Consider the following 13,628-nt stretch of genomic DNA (forward strand, 5'->3'; position numbering starts at 1 on the left):
AAGCTGAGCAAACCACCACAAATTAGAAATATGCTCAAGTGAGACTGAGGAACAAAGCCTGCAGCAACGGGAGTTGGACCAAGTTCTCCTGGCTCTGTGGGCACCATCTATTGCCACAGCAGCAGCCTGGGATGGCCAACAGGACCTCTCATGTCCCAAAAGCTGTGTGGCCAGGAGGGTGGCAGAATGGCCCTGGAGCCACTGAGGACCAGCTGGAGTTCTCCCCAGGTGTGACAGTTTGCCTGGTGTGCTCTGAAAACCAGAAGGAGGACCTGTACCTCATCTATCAAATCTTGCAACCCAAACCTCCCTCAAGACAAACATGACGAGCAAAAGTCAGCACAAGGCACAGCCACCCACCTGTGAATGGACTCGGTTCCTTTAATATTTGCTACTGATGGGACACACAAAATCTGGGGAAAATATCATGTCACAAAATCTAGGGGAAATACCACGCAACTCCTGACACCCTCAGTGAAGCTGCAGCTGGAAACAACACCTGCACAGCAGACTCAAACTCAGGGGATGTGCTCTGCCTCTGTTCTCACAGCTGAGAGAAATGACATGCTTTTATTCCAGTTCAAAAGCAGTGTGTGATCTCATTTGTTGCCCTATTGAGCTGAGGCTCTTATCACTGCTGCTCATCCCTCTGTGCTGCTCTATCAAAGTCACACAGTTGTTTCTCCTCTAGAAGAATGACCCCTACAGAAAATTTGGTGACTGGGGATGAGTTCAGAGCTACATAGGTATAAAGAAAAGTCTTTTTTTAAAGCAATGGGTTAAATGATAAAAAAATGCTTGTGGACACACAGAAAGATCTATCAAAAATTTTCAGGGAATCTTCTTTGCATGCAGACTTGACCATGCAAATACTCAGCTAAAGGAAGGGATTTTTTTTTTGGAGCGCAAAGCATTACTTTATAGAAACTGTATTTTAGGGAAACTTTGCCCACAGCTCCCAGGAAGCCTGGTGGGTGTTCTGCCTCATTGGAATGGTTGGCTGGAATTCCACCCAGCTGGAACAGCAGCAGGCAGCTGAGGGAAGCTGCTTGGTCACCAAGAGAGTCAAGAGTCCAGCTAATGCTCACTGAGCCTGAACTGGGAAATGGAGCCTGAATTCTCCAGTCTCCAGTACAGCACATGTGAGCTGCCAGGGGCAGAGGGATGAGGATTCCTAATCAATGTCAGCAATGCCCTCAGCCAACACAGACTTGGAGCAGCTCACAGAATAAATAAATAAATGGCCAGGAAAGAGCTCACAGGCCCAACCACACAGAGCAGCTTTTTGCATGATGCAGCAGGACGGTTGAGCTAGAAAAAGTCTTAGCAGAAGACACCTAAGGACAAAATAATCTTAACTGGATTAAGCACTTCAGGACTGCATTTAGCTAAGTGCTTTTTGTCTTGTTATAAGACAGAGCTAAATATAGTAACCAGAATACTTAAGAATAGTTTCATAAGGGTTGTATACACTCCTCAGCCAGTTAAGGCACTTAGCACTACTGACAGCAGTATGTCTGCAGGTTAAGGGTACTTTAAATAGATCCAGATAGAATCTCTTTGACCTTAACAGCATTAACCAGAGGGATCAAAATTTATTTATTGCCTCCTGAAAATCCCCTTCTGTAACACTTGGACAGAGGGATTCCTGAACTCTGTGGGCAGGTAAAGAGGAAACTTGTCACTGCTGCTGGCATAGTTTCTCACCCCACCTACATCAGGTGAGGATCAGCTTTCTCACAAAGCAATGCACATCCATCACTGCTGGATGCCCTCTGTAAAGGGAAATTATTTTTTCATTCCTTTGCACAGGGAGTCCCAAAAACCACTCTTAGTGTTTTAAGGGTACATTATATTTCAGACCTTTCAAGTATTACAGTATTTGAAGTTGTTTCCAGGGTTACAGAAAAGGCAATGTAGCCAAATGGCAGCCTTAACAAGACAAATGGACTTTGCAGACAACAACTAATAGTTAAAGCATTGTTCCATGCTATCTGCTATATTCTGGCACATTTTTTTACTTAAGAGAGAATGGCAGAGGGAATTCTCTGTTTTGCAGAACTATCTGACTTCAGGAGCTATCTAAAACTGCAAACTTCTGAATAAAGAAAATGCTTATTTACTGATTTGCTGCAAACCATCAAAATATTAACATTACCTTAGGATAATTCTTAATGGAACAGTCAGATTTGTGTCCTGAAACCAACAGTAACTGTGAATGCTTCATTATAGGTTAACTTTTCATTATTTGGTTACGTCGCTCATGTCAAGGCAAAGATATTTCTATGAGGGATGCTGCCCCTTTCTCTGTGATCAGCAATGAATAAAGCTTTCATCCATCACCCAAAAGTGTCCCTGAACCCAGGTGATTTGATTGCTTTTCCCAGCTCTAACCACTGGTCCAATGAAGTGGCTGCTCAGCACAGGAAGGTGCTGTGCCACTCAGCCTGTGCTCCCAGCCACGCTCCTGTCACACAGATGTCACACAGATGTTTGCCCCAGTGTCACAGGGAGTGGGCAAGAGCCCCAGCTGTGGCATGCCTGTGTCCCCACAGGGCCTCAGCACAGCGTGAAGGCATCACTCAGAAATGCAAAGACTAAACCAGGTGTGGCAAAGGAGTTGTGTACCTGTGTTATTTGATCTGCTGGCTTAATTTTTTTTCTGCCTCCGTTTCACCCTCTCCTTTCCTTGCCCTCTGTTGTTCTTCACCCTTTTCTGCCCTTCCCTCTCTGAACCCTCACTTTACATCCATTGGGTCACAATTCAGAGAACTGGATTTCTCTTGAACATGGTTTCTCCCCATCTTGCTGTTTCTTACATCACCTGCCCTCAATCTTTCCACTGCTTTTTCTTCTCCACATTCTTCACCTTCCTCTTCCCAAAAAAACCCCAAAAAACAAAACAAAACAAAAAAAAAACCCCACCAAAACCAAAAAAACCAACAAACCCAAAAGAAACCACCACCAAAAAAAACCCCAAAAAACCACCCAACAAACAAACAAAAAAAGCCCATACAATGAAGTCATTTTTGACATTTCACTGTGGGAGCTTGGCTTGCCCAGCTCTGAGGCTGCCAGGTCACCTCAGTCCAGCTCCAGGAGCACAGGGTCCTGGTCCTCTCCCAATCCCAGCTCCAGACTCTCTCTGGAGGAGCTGGGATCTCCCTCAGGTCAGTGGTGGAGCTGTGAGCTCCAAGCTTTACAGAAACACCACTCTGCACCCACAGGGTGGCTCAGGAACTGGTCCAGCCCAGCACACCCATCCACAGCAGCATCACTCTTTTGGGTACCATGACTGTACCTGTATTTTCACACAGCATCTTTGTTTGCTAGAACATGGGTGATGGTGATCAGAGAGGGAGGGAACCAAATGTTCTGTGTTTCCTCTTTGTTACCCTGCCAGAAGTGGATTTTTTGTGCTCTAACTTGCATCTCAATGCCCTTACTTATCTACAGCATACTCTCCCCTTGGTTTATTGAGCTCTAAATTTAGCTTGTTACCTGGGACAGATTTCTAACTACATTTGTTAGAGTAGTAACAGCTTCAGACAGAAGCTAAAAAGTGTCCAAAGAAAATGGATTATACAAAAAACAATTACACCATAAAAAAAGACTGAAATGGAACACTGAGATTCAGCACAAAAGTGAAATGAAAGATACAGCCAGAAACAACAGTGGTGTGGGTTTTTTTGGGGGGTTTTTTTGTTTTTGTTTTGGTTTTTTTGTTGTTGTTTTTTACCAATACATGGTGCTTCTGAAAAAAAAGAGGATAAAGATTAAAAACTAACAGATACTTGAAAAGAAAAGATGATTACTGGAACATTTTGTTCTCTAGGATTTTTTTATCAGATCCTGGAGAAAATAGCTGGCCAAGTTTGCTCTGTTCTAGCAAATTGCTGAACCCTGCAGGGTGAAGATACAACCCTGAATATTATTCAAAATGTCTCTGGGGTTTCTCTAAAAAGAAGAGCATGCATCTAATTAATTCTACCAATTTGTCTAATGGCCCCTTAAAATTCCCAAAACATGGCAAAAATCAAAATGCTGACTCACAACGCCAAGAAATACAAAACTGTACTTCTGGCACAAGCACGGTAGGATAAGAACACAAATAATATTTCTTCTGCAGTTTTGGGTGAATGCCTGTGTTCATTTGTTGCCATTCAGTTACCACAGGAAAGGGAAATAAATGTGTGTTGTAGTATGAAATTATGATATCCAACCTATAAACAAATCTTTACCGGAGCCAAATAACCCTCAAATAATAACGTGGCTTTCCCTCTTGTAGGATGAGAGCAAAGGCAACTGTTCACAGTCAATCCTTCAGAGATTGTGTGTTTTCAGGGGACTACTTCCAGAAAAGGTACACAGAGCTGAAGAGAAGGCAGGAATATTGAAAATGAATGGTCAAAAGTCTTCTGAACAGAATGTTCTCCAAAACTTCCAGCTCTTAAAGCTGTGTTTCTGTTCCCGGCTGATCCAAATGATGCAAATGCATGTGTGTGGGGGTGAGTGCATAAACACATATTTTACTTCAGAGCAATTTGCAAAAAAAAAAAAAAAAAAAAAACCACAAAAAAACAACCGAGAGCAATTTCTCCCCAGGGTAGCAGTGGTGGCATTCAGGATGACTCCTGCAGTGCTCACCTCCTGATGCTGCAGTCAGGGAACCACTGCTGCTGGGGCATGGGGAGGGAGGTGAGCAGGGAGCCCTCACTCCTGCCCCAAGCCACTTCCCATCAGATTCACTCCTCTGGCAAATCACAAAGGAAAGTTAACCCAATAAATTTCAGCAATGAAAACAGTGACTTAACAAGCTAAAAAAAAAATAATTTAAAAAATTCCTCCCAAAGCTACTGATTCTCCAGCTTAAAAAACTTGAGCACCATCTGATCCCAAACCTGGCGCTGAAAATTCTGCCTCATTTCAGGGTTTCATTCAGAAGAGTTTTAACACTCTCAGAGGCAACCAGAAAAAGGACATTTTAAAAGACAACAGCACTCTGCTCTGTTATCTTCTGCAGAAGTGCCTGTGAAGCTGGTGCTGGGCCCCCTGAGCCCTCCTGCTCTGTTTTCAGCTGGAGCAGGGATCACCAGGCTCCCTGGAGAGGCTGTGCATTACTCCCACCAAGAGGACACAGCTCGCATCAGCTGCATTGGTGGCATTAAGTGAGGTCACTGGGTCCTTTCTCGGGTTTGGATTTTGTTTTGGCAACAAGGGAGGTATGAGGACAAACATGTCAAAGCTGCTGTCTGGATGCATCACCCTGAAATCCCTCTTGTAATTCCTCTTCTATTTGCTACAGGTGGAACTCACCCTAAGCACAGAGCTACATGAAGTCCCTGTGTCATTAAAAGCTGCCTACTTTTATGCCCTGAGCTCTCCCCGTGCACAGAATAAATGTAATCATTAGGCAGCAAAGAAAATCAGTCATCTAATTAAACTAAATACCTTCTCCTCTACTTTTCTGAGCAAGAGAATACCCCCAGCAACTACCAGCTCACTGAAAGAGGCAACAGCAGCATTCATGTCCTTAGCTGTTCTCTTTTTCTCCTCAAACAATACATTTTTTGCTTTGCTTCCTCTTTGCCTTTCTGCATCCTGTCTATAAAATGCATTTCAGATGCTTGAGGATGATACAGATAAGGAGATGAGCACTTGTGCTTTGTGTTTGCTTGTGCTGGAGGTTGAACTCCTACAGCAAAGATAAAATGTGAGGCCTGAGGGGCTTCTTGCTCTGTGCAGTAAAAGCAGGGACCTTCAGCTGGGTCAGAAGTGGGTCCTGGGTGGCTTTAGGACCACACTGCAGGAGTGCTCTGCTCCAGTGGGGCAAAAACATTGTATGACTGGGCTTCATGATGCATCTACCCCCAGCCTGCAGGACCAGCAGATGGTAGGAGCTATTTGTGGACTGGAGGATTTTCTTTCAAAAGTGTCTTCTGTCTACAAGCATTACTCCCCTGGCCATTGCTCTATAAATGTGCTTCGGCTCATTTCAAACCCTGACAGCAGCCACAGCCAGCACTGGAGCCAGGGTGCAGCCATGGGTGTGATGAACTCATCACCCCTGAGATCAGGAAGAGTTCCAGCAGCTCCCAGCAATATCCAGGAAAGGAGCTTGACACTACCAGGACTCTTCTCCTACCTGAGTAGATGTTTAGCAGAACTGCTCCAGCACCTGCCCAACAGGTCTGCCCCTCTCTGGCTGGCTGTGTGTGACACAAATCAGACCCTGCTAGAAGCACACAGCTCACTGTGCCTGTGTCACCCTGGCTGGGATCAGTCCTGTGCCTCTGGATCCCCTTTCCAAGAAAGAGCAATTCCTCTCTGCTGCTGTTGGGAGCAGGTGGGAAGGCAGCTGAAAATGGGCTTTGGCCCCATCATTTCTGCACTTCCTTATTTCTGCTTGGTCCTCTGCAGTCTGGGGGCCCTTTGGCTGGAGAACTCTTGGAAGTTTGGTCCTTGTTCAGCATCCTTGGATTTCTACTAAACACTGTCTACTTTTCTGGCACTTTGAAGCAGCTTGCTGCCATCCTTTCTCCTGTCTGCTGCTTTTACCTCTCAGCACACTCTACAGACACAGTCACCCATCCTTGTTGTACAACTGAGGAAACAGGGGCACACATTTTACTTACTGTCTCCTTTTCACAAGCGTCCCAGTTTTGGGAAACTGAATTTGAAACAGTGAATGCAGTTACAACCTAATTTTCAGTAATGCTGAAATCCAGCAAAAAGCACCTACAAATACTGAACATTTTGGAAAAACTTGACCTAAATCACTGACCCAAGGTCATGCAGCAGAGTTAAGAAGTGAATCCAGATGTCCTGATGATTAGCTCTGTCTGTTGGCATTCAGTCAAGTCCTCCCTCCTAAAATAAGCTTCCTGAAGATCTAAGACTATGGTCTTAGAACTCCCTTAGACACACAGCACTGGTAAGACCTGATTTTCAAATGAAGAAGGGGGGGAAAAACCCAGTTCGTTATTTTTTTCTCAGGTGGTCACTGAATGACCAATGAAAGGGCAGCTCAGAGTCACTTGATCTCAGACTTCATCCTATAAATAAAAAAGGGAAGATTCTTCTCCCTTTTCAAACAACATGACAAAAAAAATGTTCTGCCTCAGTAATTCTAGACCTTAGTAATTAAATCTGCTCTCTGTTGCAATCTATTTCCCATGTGTATCACCAACCTGGAATTTCTGGAATTCAATACATAAGGAAGCTATTCAATAAAAGGAAATACTACCACAAAAGGATTAGAGATAGGTCTGAACCAGACTGAAAGACTCCCTGTATCAGAGAAGAATCCAGTTCCTTATCCAGAATTCAACTTTTCCAGTATTTTGACCAGTATCTCAAACCAAACACTGCAAACACAATGGATCTCCCAGAGCCAGAAAACCTCTCACCTCTGGCTCAGAGGCAGAAGAAAAAAAGGGAACAAATTGAGGAGCCCTGTGTGATATTGCAGTAGAAGTGGAACAGCACTACCTGTCTGTACAGTTTAACTGCTCAGCAGACTAGAATAAACCAGAATATTTCAGTTGGAAGGGACCCACAATGACCAGCTGGTCCATCTGCCTGACCACTTCTGGGTTGATCAAAAGTTAAAATGTGGTATTAGGAGCATTGTCCAAATTCCTCCTAAATGCTGTCAGGCTTGGGGAATTGACGACTTCTCTAGGAAGCCTCTTTCAGTTTTTAACCACCCTCTCCTTAAAGGAAGGCTTCCCAATGTCCAGTTTATGTAAAAGACCTGTGAGAAAATTATAAAGAGCTTTAGTAGTTAAAATTCAGTCTTCCCTGCGAGCTCAGAGTTATATCTACTTATCCATTAAATGAATATCAAAGGATTCACTGCAGCTGAGCTAACTGACCTCATTTTACATCTTTGGCTTTAAGCATTCAAGTTTGAGCTTAAGAAACTTCCTTACCCCTCCTGGTGTGTTTAATTCTGGAGCAGCCCAGGTATAATCAGTCATATTTTATAATATAGATCAGTTATGACTGGCACCTAAGTCAAAAAGGCATTTAAACAAAGCCCTTAGATTTCGGAATTTGTCTTATCCTCATTTGGCTCCCAGAATTTCAGCTGCTTTCCTTAAATGATCTGCTCACATCTGCTCTCCAGCTGAGCCCTGTTCATGCCCCACTGACCTGACCACTGCCATCTCTGTAATCCTGCAGCTGAGAATAACCAGCAATGCACTCAGCCCCTGCGAGTGCCACGAGCCTTTCAAGGAGCAGGAGGCAGAAAAGAGCCAGCTTTTATATAACAGGGAAAAGTAGGATTTCAGAGGGGAAAAAACCCATTGTTCGGCTAAGGCGAGGAATGGGAGTTGCACGCCTGAAGTGCCCTGGTCCAGTTCCCTCGGGCAATGCAGACTGGAGGTGTCAGCATCTTGCAGGATTATTCTCTGCAGTGGCAGCTGGCAGATATTTTTCTAACAGAGAGCACAGCAGCGTGGTTCTCACTCGTTTGATTCTCTTTGCTGCTGCTCCTATTCAAACTCGGCTAATCCGATCAAGTTATTTCTTGGCCTGTGCCTTAAAGCTGAGTAAGTAAACACCTTTCATAAGGTCTGAGCCCACTTGTTTCAAGTGCATGATTAAGGGCTGGACTTGAGCACTATTGTGAGAAAACCCACCTCGTCACTGGCAGTTTCCAGAATCACTCACAGGTGTCTTGAAGTAGCACTTTTCCCCCCAGTGTTTCGCTCCTTGCATTGCAAATATAAAATACGGTCGCCAAGGGACACAAGCACCAAATATCCAAAAAATCCGAGTTTCAGCTGCCCTAGAGAACAGCTCTTTGGGCTGAGAATAGCTCATAATGGCACCACTTAGAGACTGTGATGCAAAATATTTTCTGTGGCTACCAGACCTTCTCCACAGATGTCTCTTCTTGTTTACTCTGAAGGAGACACATGACAAATATAGCCAGCAAATGTATTTTGGACAAAGTTGTACTCATTTGTAGTATTTGCATTAAATAACACGAGAAGACTGATGTGACAGAAAAGATGTTGGCCCAACTGTAATTCCTTCTCTGGTACACCAACTATTGAAGTTTACAAGCTTTTAATCAAGAAGAATTGTTGCTGCTTGTGCTGGCATTGCTAATAATATAACTGATCTTGGTAATAAAATAACTGGGGTGTTTTCTCCTTTTTTAAAACCCCCTCCACATGCTTTTCTGTCTCTTCTCTGAGGTACTCTTAACTTCACATCCAATATTCTCTTTTGCATTATCTCGCCCACATCACTTCTCAACTAGCTCCTCAAAAGATGGTTATTTGTTTTGAAAGCTTCAGGAATAAAGGAATATTTAAACAATTAACTGCAATCACATTAATCACCCTGTATGGTACCATGGAAGTATAATGAGAAAGTAAAACCTGCCTTCAGGAAGAAGAAAAAATAACACAGAAGATCCACAGATCTCTCTCTCTCTCATTACTTTCTTATCTTCTTTAGACTGCAAATATGTCAGTCACTGGAACACTTTCATACTAGGTCACTGTTGTGACACATCTTATGCACAAAGACCCAAGGCCTCATTCTGTCGTAGATAAGCTCTTCACTCACATCCTTTTTTCCTTCCTCACAGTTTATTTGCATGGCTGGCTGGATAATCAGTCCTAATAACAAAATATGACTCAGCATGGCTGAATACCACCAAGACTCCTGACAAACATCTACACAGGAGCATGAAGCCAGCAGCAGGAGTTAAAAATGCCCATGACCTTTAGCTGGCAGTCCCAGTTTCCTCAGAATTCCACACCACGTTTGGGAGGTGAACATCATTTGCATTCCCAGCCTCTTTCCTTAGTGCACTGCTTACGTGCCCATCTGCTAAAAATCACAAGCAAACTACACAGTAGTTCAGTTGAAACTCAAACAGGGAAAACATTCAATTAGGCAGAGAAAAAAGCTAACTTCCTCCTTCCTTTCCTTCATCTCAGCAGCCTTTCTGCAGCAGATCAGTAGTGAAACCCTCATCTACTTCAAAACTGGCATTACACCCACCCCGAGTTATGTCAGAGTTTCTCCCAATTTAATTCGGTTTTCACAAGTGAGAAGTGCAAAACAAACAAGAAATTAAAGCTGTGTCCTTAATTATTGCTTATGCAGAGCGAGCACTTCAAAGAGCCAGCAGAGACGTGAGGCAGCCACTGCCCGAAGGGGCACAGGGCACCTAATCCTGGCTCAGCCTCCACACTCCTCCTGTGCTCACCACCAGCCTGGCAGTGCAAAGCCCAGGCAGAGGATGGGTGCTCAGGCTGTCCTCTTCCTCTCCAAGCCAGAATTTACTCCAGGAACATCTCTTCCCGTGGCAGAAATCCCCAGCTTTGAGCTCACCCACACTAAGCTGGGACAGAGCTGGCCACGTCCATCGGGGTGAGGGATGTAAGGATTGGGTTTCTCCCCCTCTACTCTGCCCTCAGGAGAGCCCACCTGGGTTCTGCATCCACCTCTGGGGTCTTCAGCACAAGAAAGGTGTGGACCTGCTGCAGGAAGTCCTGGGAAGGGGCGCAAAAATGATGAGAGGGCTGGGGCACCACTGCTGTGGTGACAGGCTGGGAGAGCTGGGGTTCCTCAGCCTGGGGAAGGGATGGCTCTGGGAGACCTCACTGAGGGGTTCAAAGACTAAAGGGAGCTTATAAAAATCTACTTTTTACATAGGTAGATATTTATAGGACAAGGGGGAACGGTTTTAAACTAAATCAGATTAGATTTAGATGTTAGGAGGCAATCCTTCACTCTGAGGATGGTGAAGCACAGTTTGCCCAGAGAAACTGTGGACACCCATCCCTGGAAGTGTTCAAGGCCAAGTTGGATGTGGCCTTGAACAAGCTGGTCTAGTGGAAGGTGTCCCTGTCCAGAGGGGTTGGAATTAGATGATCTTTGAGGTCCCTTCCAACCCAAACCTTTCAATGATTCTCTTTGGCTGTCCTCAACGGGAGCCCCTGGTTATGACCAGTGCTGTCACAACATCTGATCCAAAGTACCTAAACTTATTTCTTCCACACTGAAGTTCAAATGAATAAGAAATCAAGTACAGTGCCACTAAATGCTTCTCTTCAGCCTCAGAAGCTTGTTTACCATTGCTGTAGTAGCTGAGCTGCTGAATGAAATATTTACAACTATTCATGCAATCAAACTCATTTTCCTTAGGAAATAACTGATTAGGTATCTCACATCTGTTCCTGACAAGGATTTAAGCCTCTGCTGATCCCTATCTAGGCCTGACATGAATGTTAATGTTTTGGAAACCATCATCCTGGACGGGAGGCTGCTGACAGCCCTCTGTGGGTCTGCTGCTGGTTCACTGCAGTGGGGAAGCTCTGCTGCATCTGCAGCTGAAGATGACACAACCAGCCCACAGTTTTCTCTAACCTTGTGACCCCTTGGGAAGCCTGGCACGAGACAGGAGCTGGAGTAGATGCAGAATTATCTCGAGAATTATCTTCCTATCCCTGTCAGAAGTGTTTAATATCTCCCAGCTGCTTTCTTCCTTCATGCAGAGTTGCAATGCTGCTCCACCACACTGCAGCACTGCGTGTCATCCTTTCACCAAGGTTTCCCCATCAGGGCCCCTGGATGGAAATTGCTGCAAGTGTTGCAAGGTTGTGAGAAAAATCAGCTGCTAATAGAGCTGATTGACATTATACCCTCACAAAGCATGATGTTCACGTCAGGAAAGACAAAAAAGAATTCCAAACTTTTTTTCTCAAGTAAAAAAGCTGCTTCATGGGTAAAGAGTCAATGCCAATGCACTATTAGAGAGAGAAATGTAATGTTTGGTTAATCTAATTCTCCAGCAATCTTCTCTTCCACAGGAAATTTATCAAAAGAACTCACCAAAAAAAGTAGGGGAAAAGAAGTATTTATCTCAATATGCTCCTTTTTTCTGCAAGAGCAAAGGAGAAATCCCCATTCCTCTCAGGTCAATGGCAAAGCTCAGCCACATTGGGCCAAAAATTTCAATGACAAAAGAGTTGGTCTCTATTACTCCTTCTGGTAGGGGTGATAACAGAATTTCCTAAGTTCTGACAAGATCAACCAGGTCAAAAGAAAACTTTTAGCAATACTTATCAAGTCTCACCTCAAGGTCAAGGGACAAAAAAAAAAAAAAAAAAAAAAAGAAGTGAAATAAATGAACTTTGGCCTGCAAATGACCTTGCAGAGATGTAATTCAAATAAGAATGAAGTCTATGCAAGTGTCTGAAGAGTAATCTCTGAAACAGTCAGAAATGCTGCATGAAAGTAGATTTCAAACACAATCCAAAGAAGATTAAGCTGGCAATTCATCTCTCTTAGGACTTCTATACATCATAAATAGGCATTATGCCTTCTATGTAAAGCAGCTCATTATCTGATTTATTCACCAATATCTTTTCTTATTCAAACAATTCAAACCAGACTATATTGGAAAATCCCAGAAAAATTTCCTCAGCGCTGCAACTTTTGAAATAAGTTGATGATTTATAAAATTTCACTTACTGTACAACTAAATTCATGTTTCTTAATATAATACACTATCTCTGAGGACAGTTTTAAAGAAAGATGCTATCCCAGCTGGATCATTTATTAATATTCACATGCTTTCCTTCAAAAAAAATCAAAACACAGAAGTTGTTCTTGTTGGCATTGGTCTTTTTTTCATCTCCCAAGTGAAAACAGAAATTCTGCTCTAGTCACAACAGCGTACTACCAACAAACCCATCATCCTAATCAATCAGGCTCCATCTGAACACTTCTTGCTCTTTTAACTATGAATATATCCAATAGAAGGAATTCAGCTCCAGATTCAAAACATGTGCCCTGGATAAGACAAAGTTGTGACTCAGCCTCGTTTCAGGTTTACAAATGGCTTAGTGGCAAGTTTAGTCCTTTTTTTTTTTTTTTTTTGCAATTATTCCTCTCCCATTTTAGGCAATGGATCTTTGTCCTTTCCAGGACTACGGCAGAACCATATACACTTTCCTTCTAACAACCTTCTTCTGGAAGCCTCTCCTTCCACACTCTGAATTTTTCAGAAAGTCAAAAACCAGAATTTCAGACAATTTTTCCACGTCAAATAATTTTCAGTGAGGCTTCCTGACATGTGCCAACTTCCCCAAATAATGGACTTCAGCTCCAGTCCCAGCCAGACACAGACACCAGGAGGCTTGCTGCTGAAAGTCCCATGAGATGAAGATGGTTGGGATAAAAAGGTGCTTTCTCAGAAATCCACGCTGCAGCAGAATGAGCAAGAGGAATTATCTGCCCCAATTTGCCAGGACTGGCGCTCAAGGGCCAGCACCAGCTCCCTGTGCAATCACACAGCTCCACATCACTGCTGCCCTGTGGGAGGTTAACCCCGGAGTTTATGAAGGAAGGAAAACGCAGTAACTCACTTTTCCTATGTTGACACATTGTCTCCACTAATGAGACAGCTCAGCCCTCGGCATAAGCAAAATTAAACACAAAATGTAGGTGTTAAGATTAGCACAAAGAGTTTGTTTTAATTATACTTCCTGCTGTGTGCCCTTTCCATGAAAAGCCTGCCCCAAAAGGAAGCCATTACAATTATTCAAGAGAAAAGGCAAACTATTAATACTCATATTTAATAAATACATCAG

Source organism: Sylvia atricapilla, chromosome 21, assembly GCF_009819655.1.
Source record: "Sylvia atricapilla isolate bSylAtr1 chromosome 21, bSylAtr1.pri, whole genome shotgun sequence".
Taxonomy (NCBI): domain Eukaryota; kingdom Metazoa; phylum Chordata; class Aves; order Passeriformes; family Sylviidae; genus Sylvia; species Sylvia atricapilla.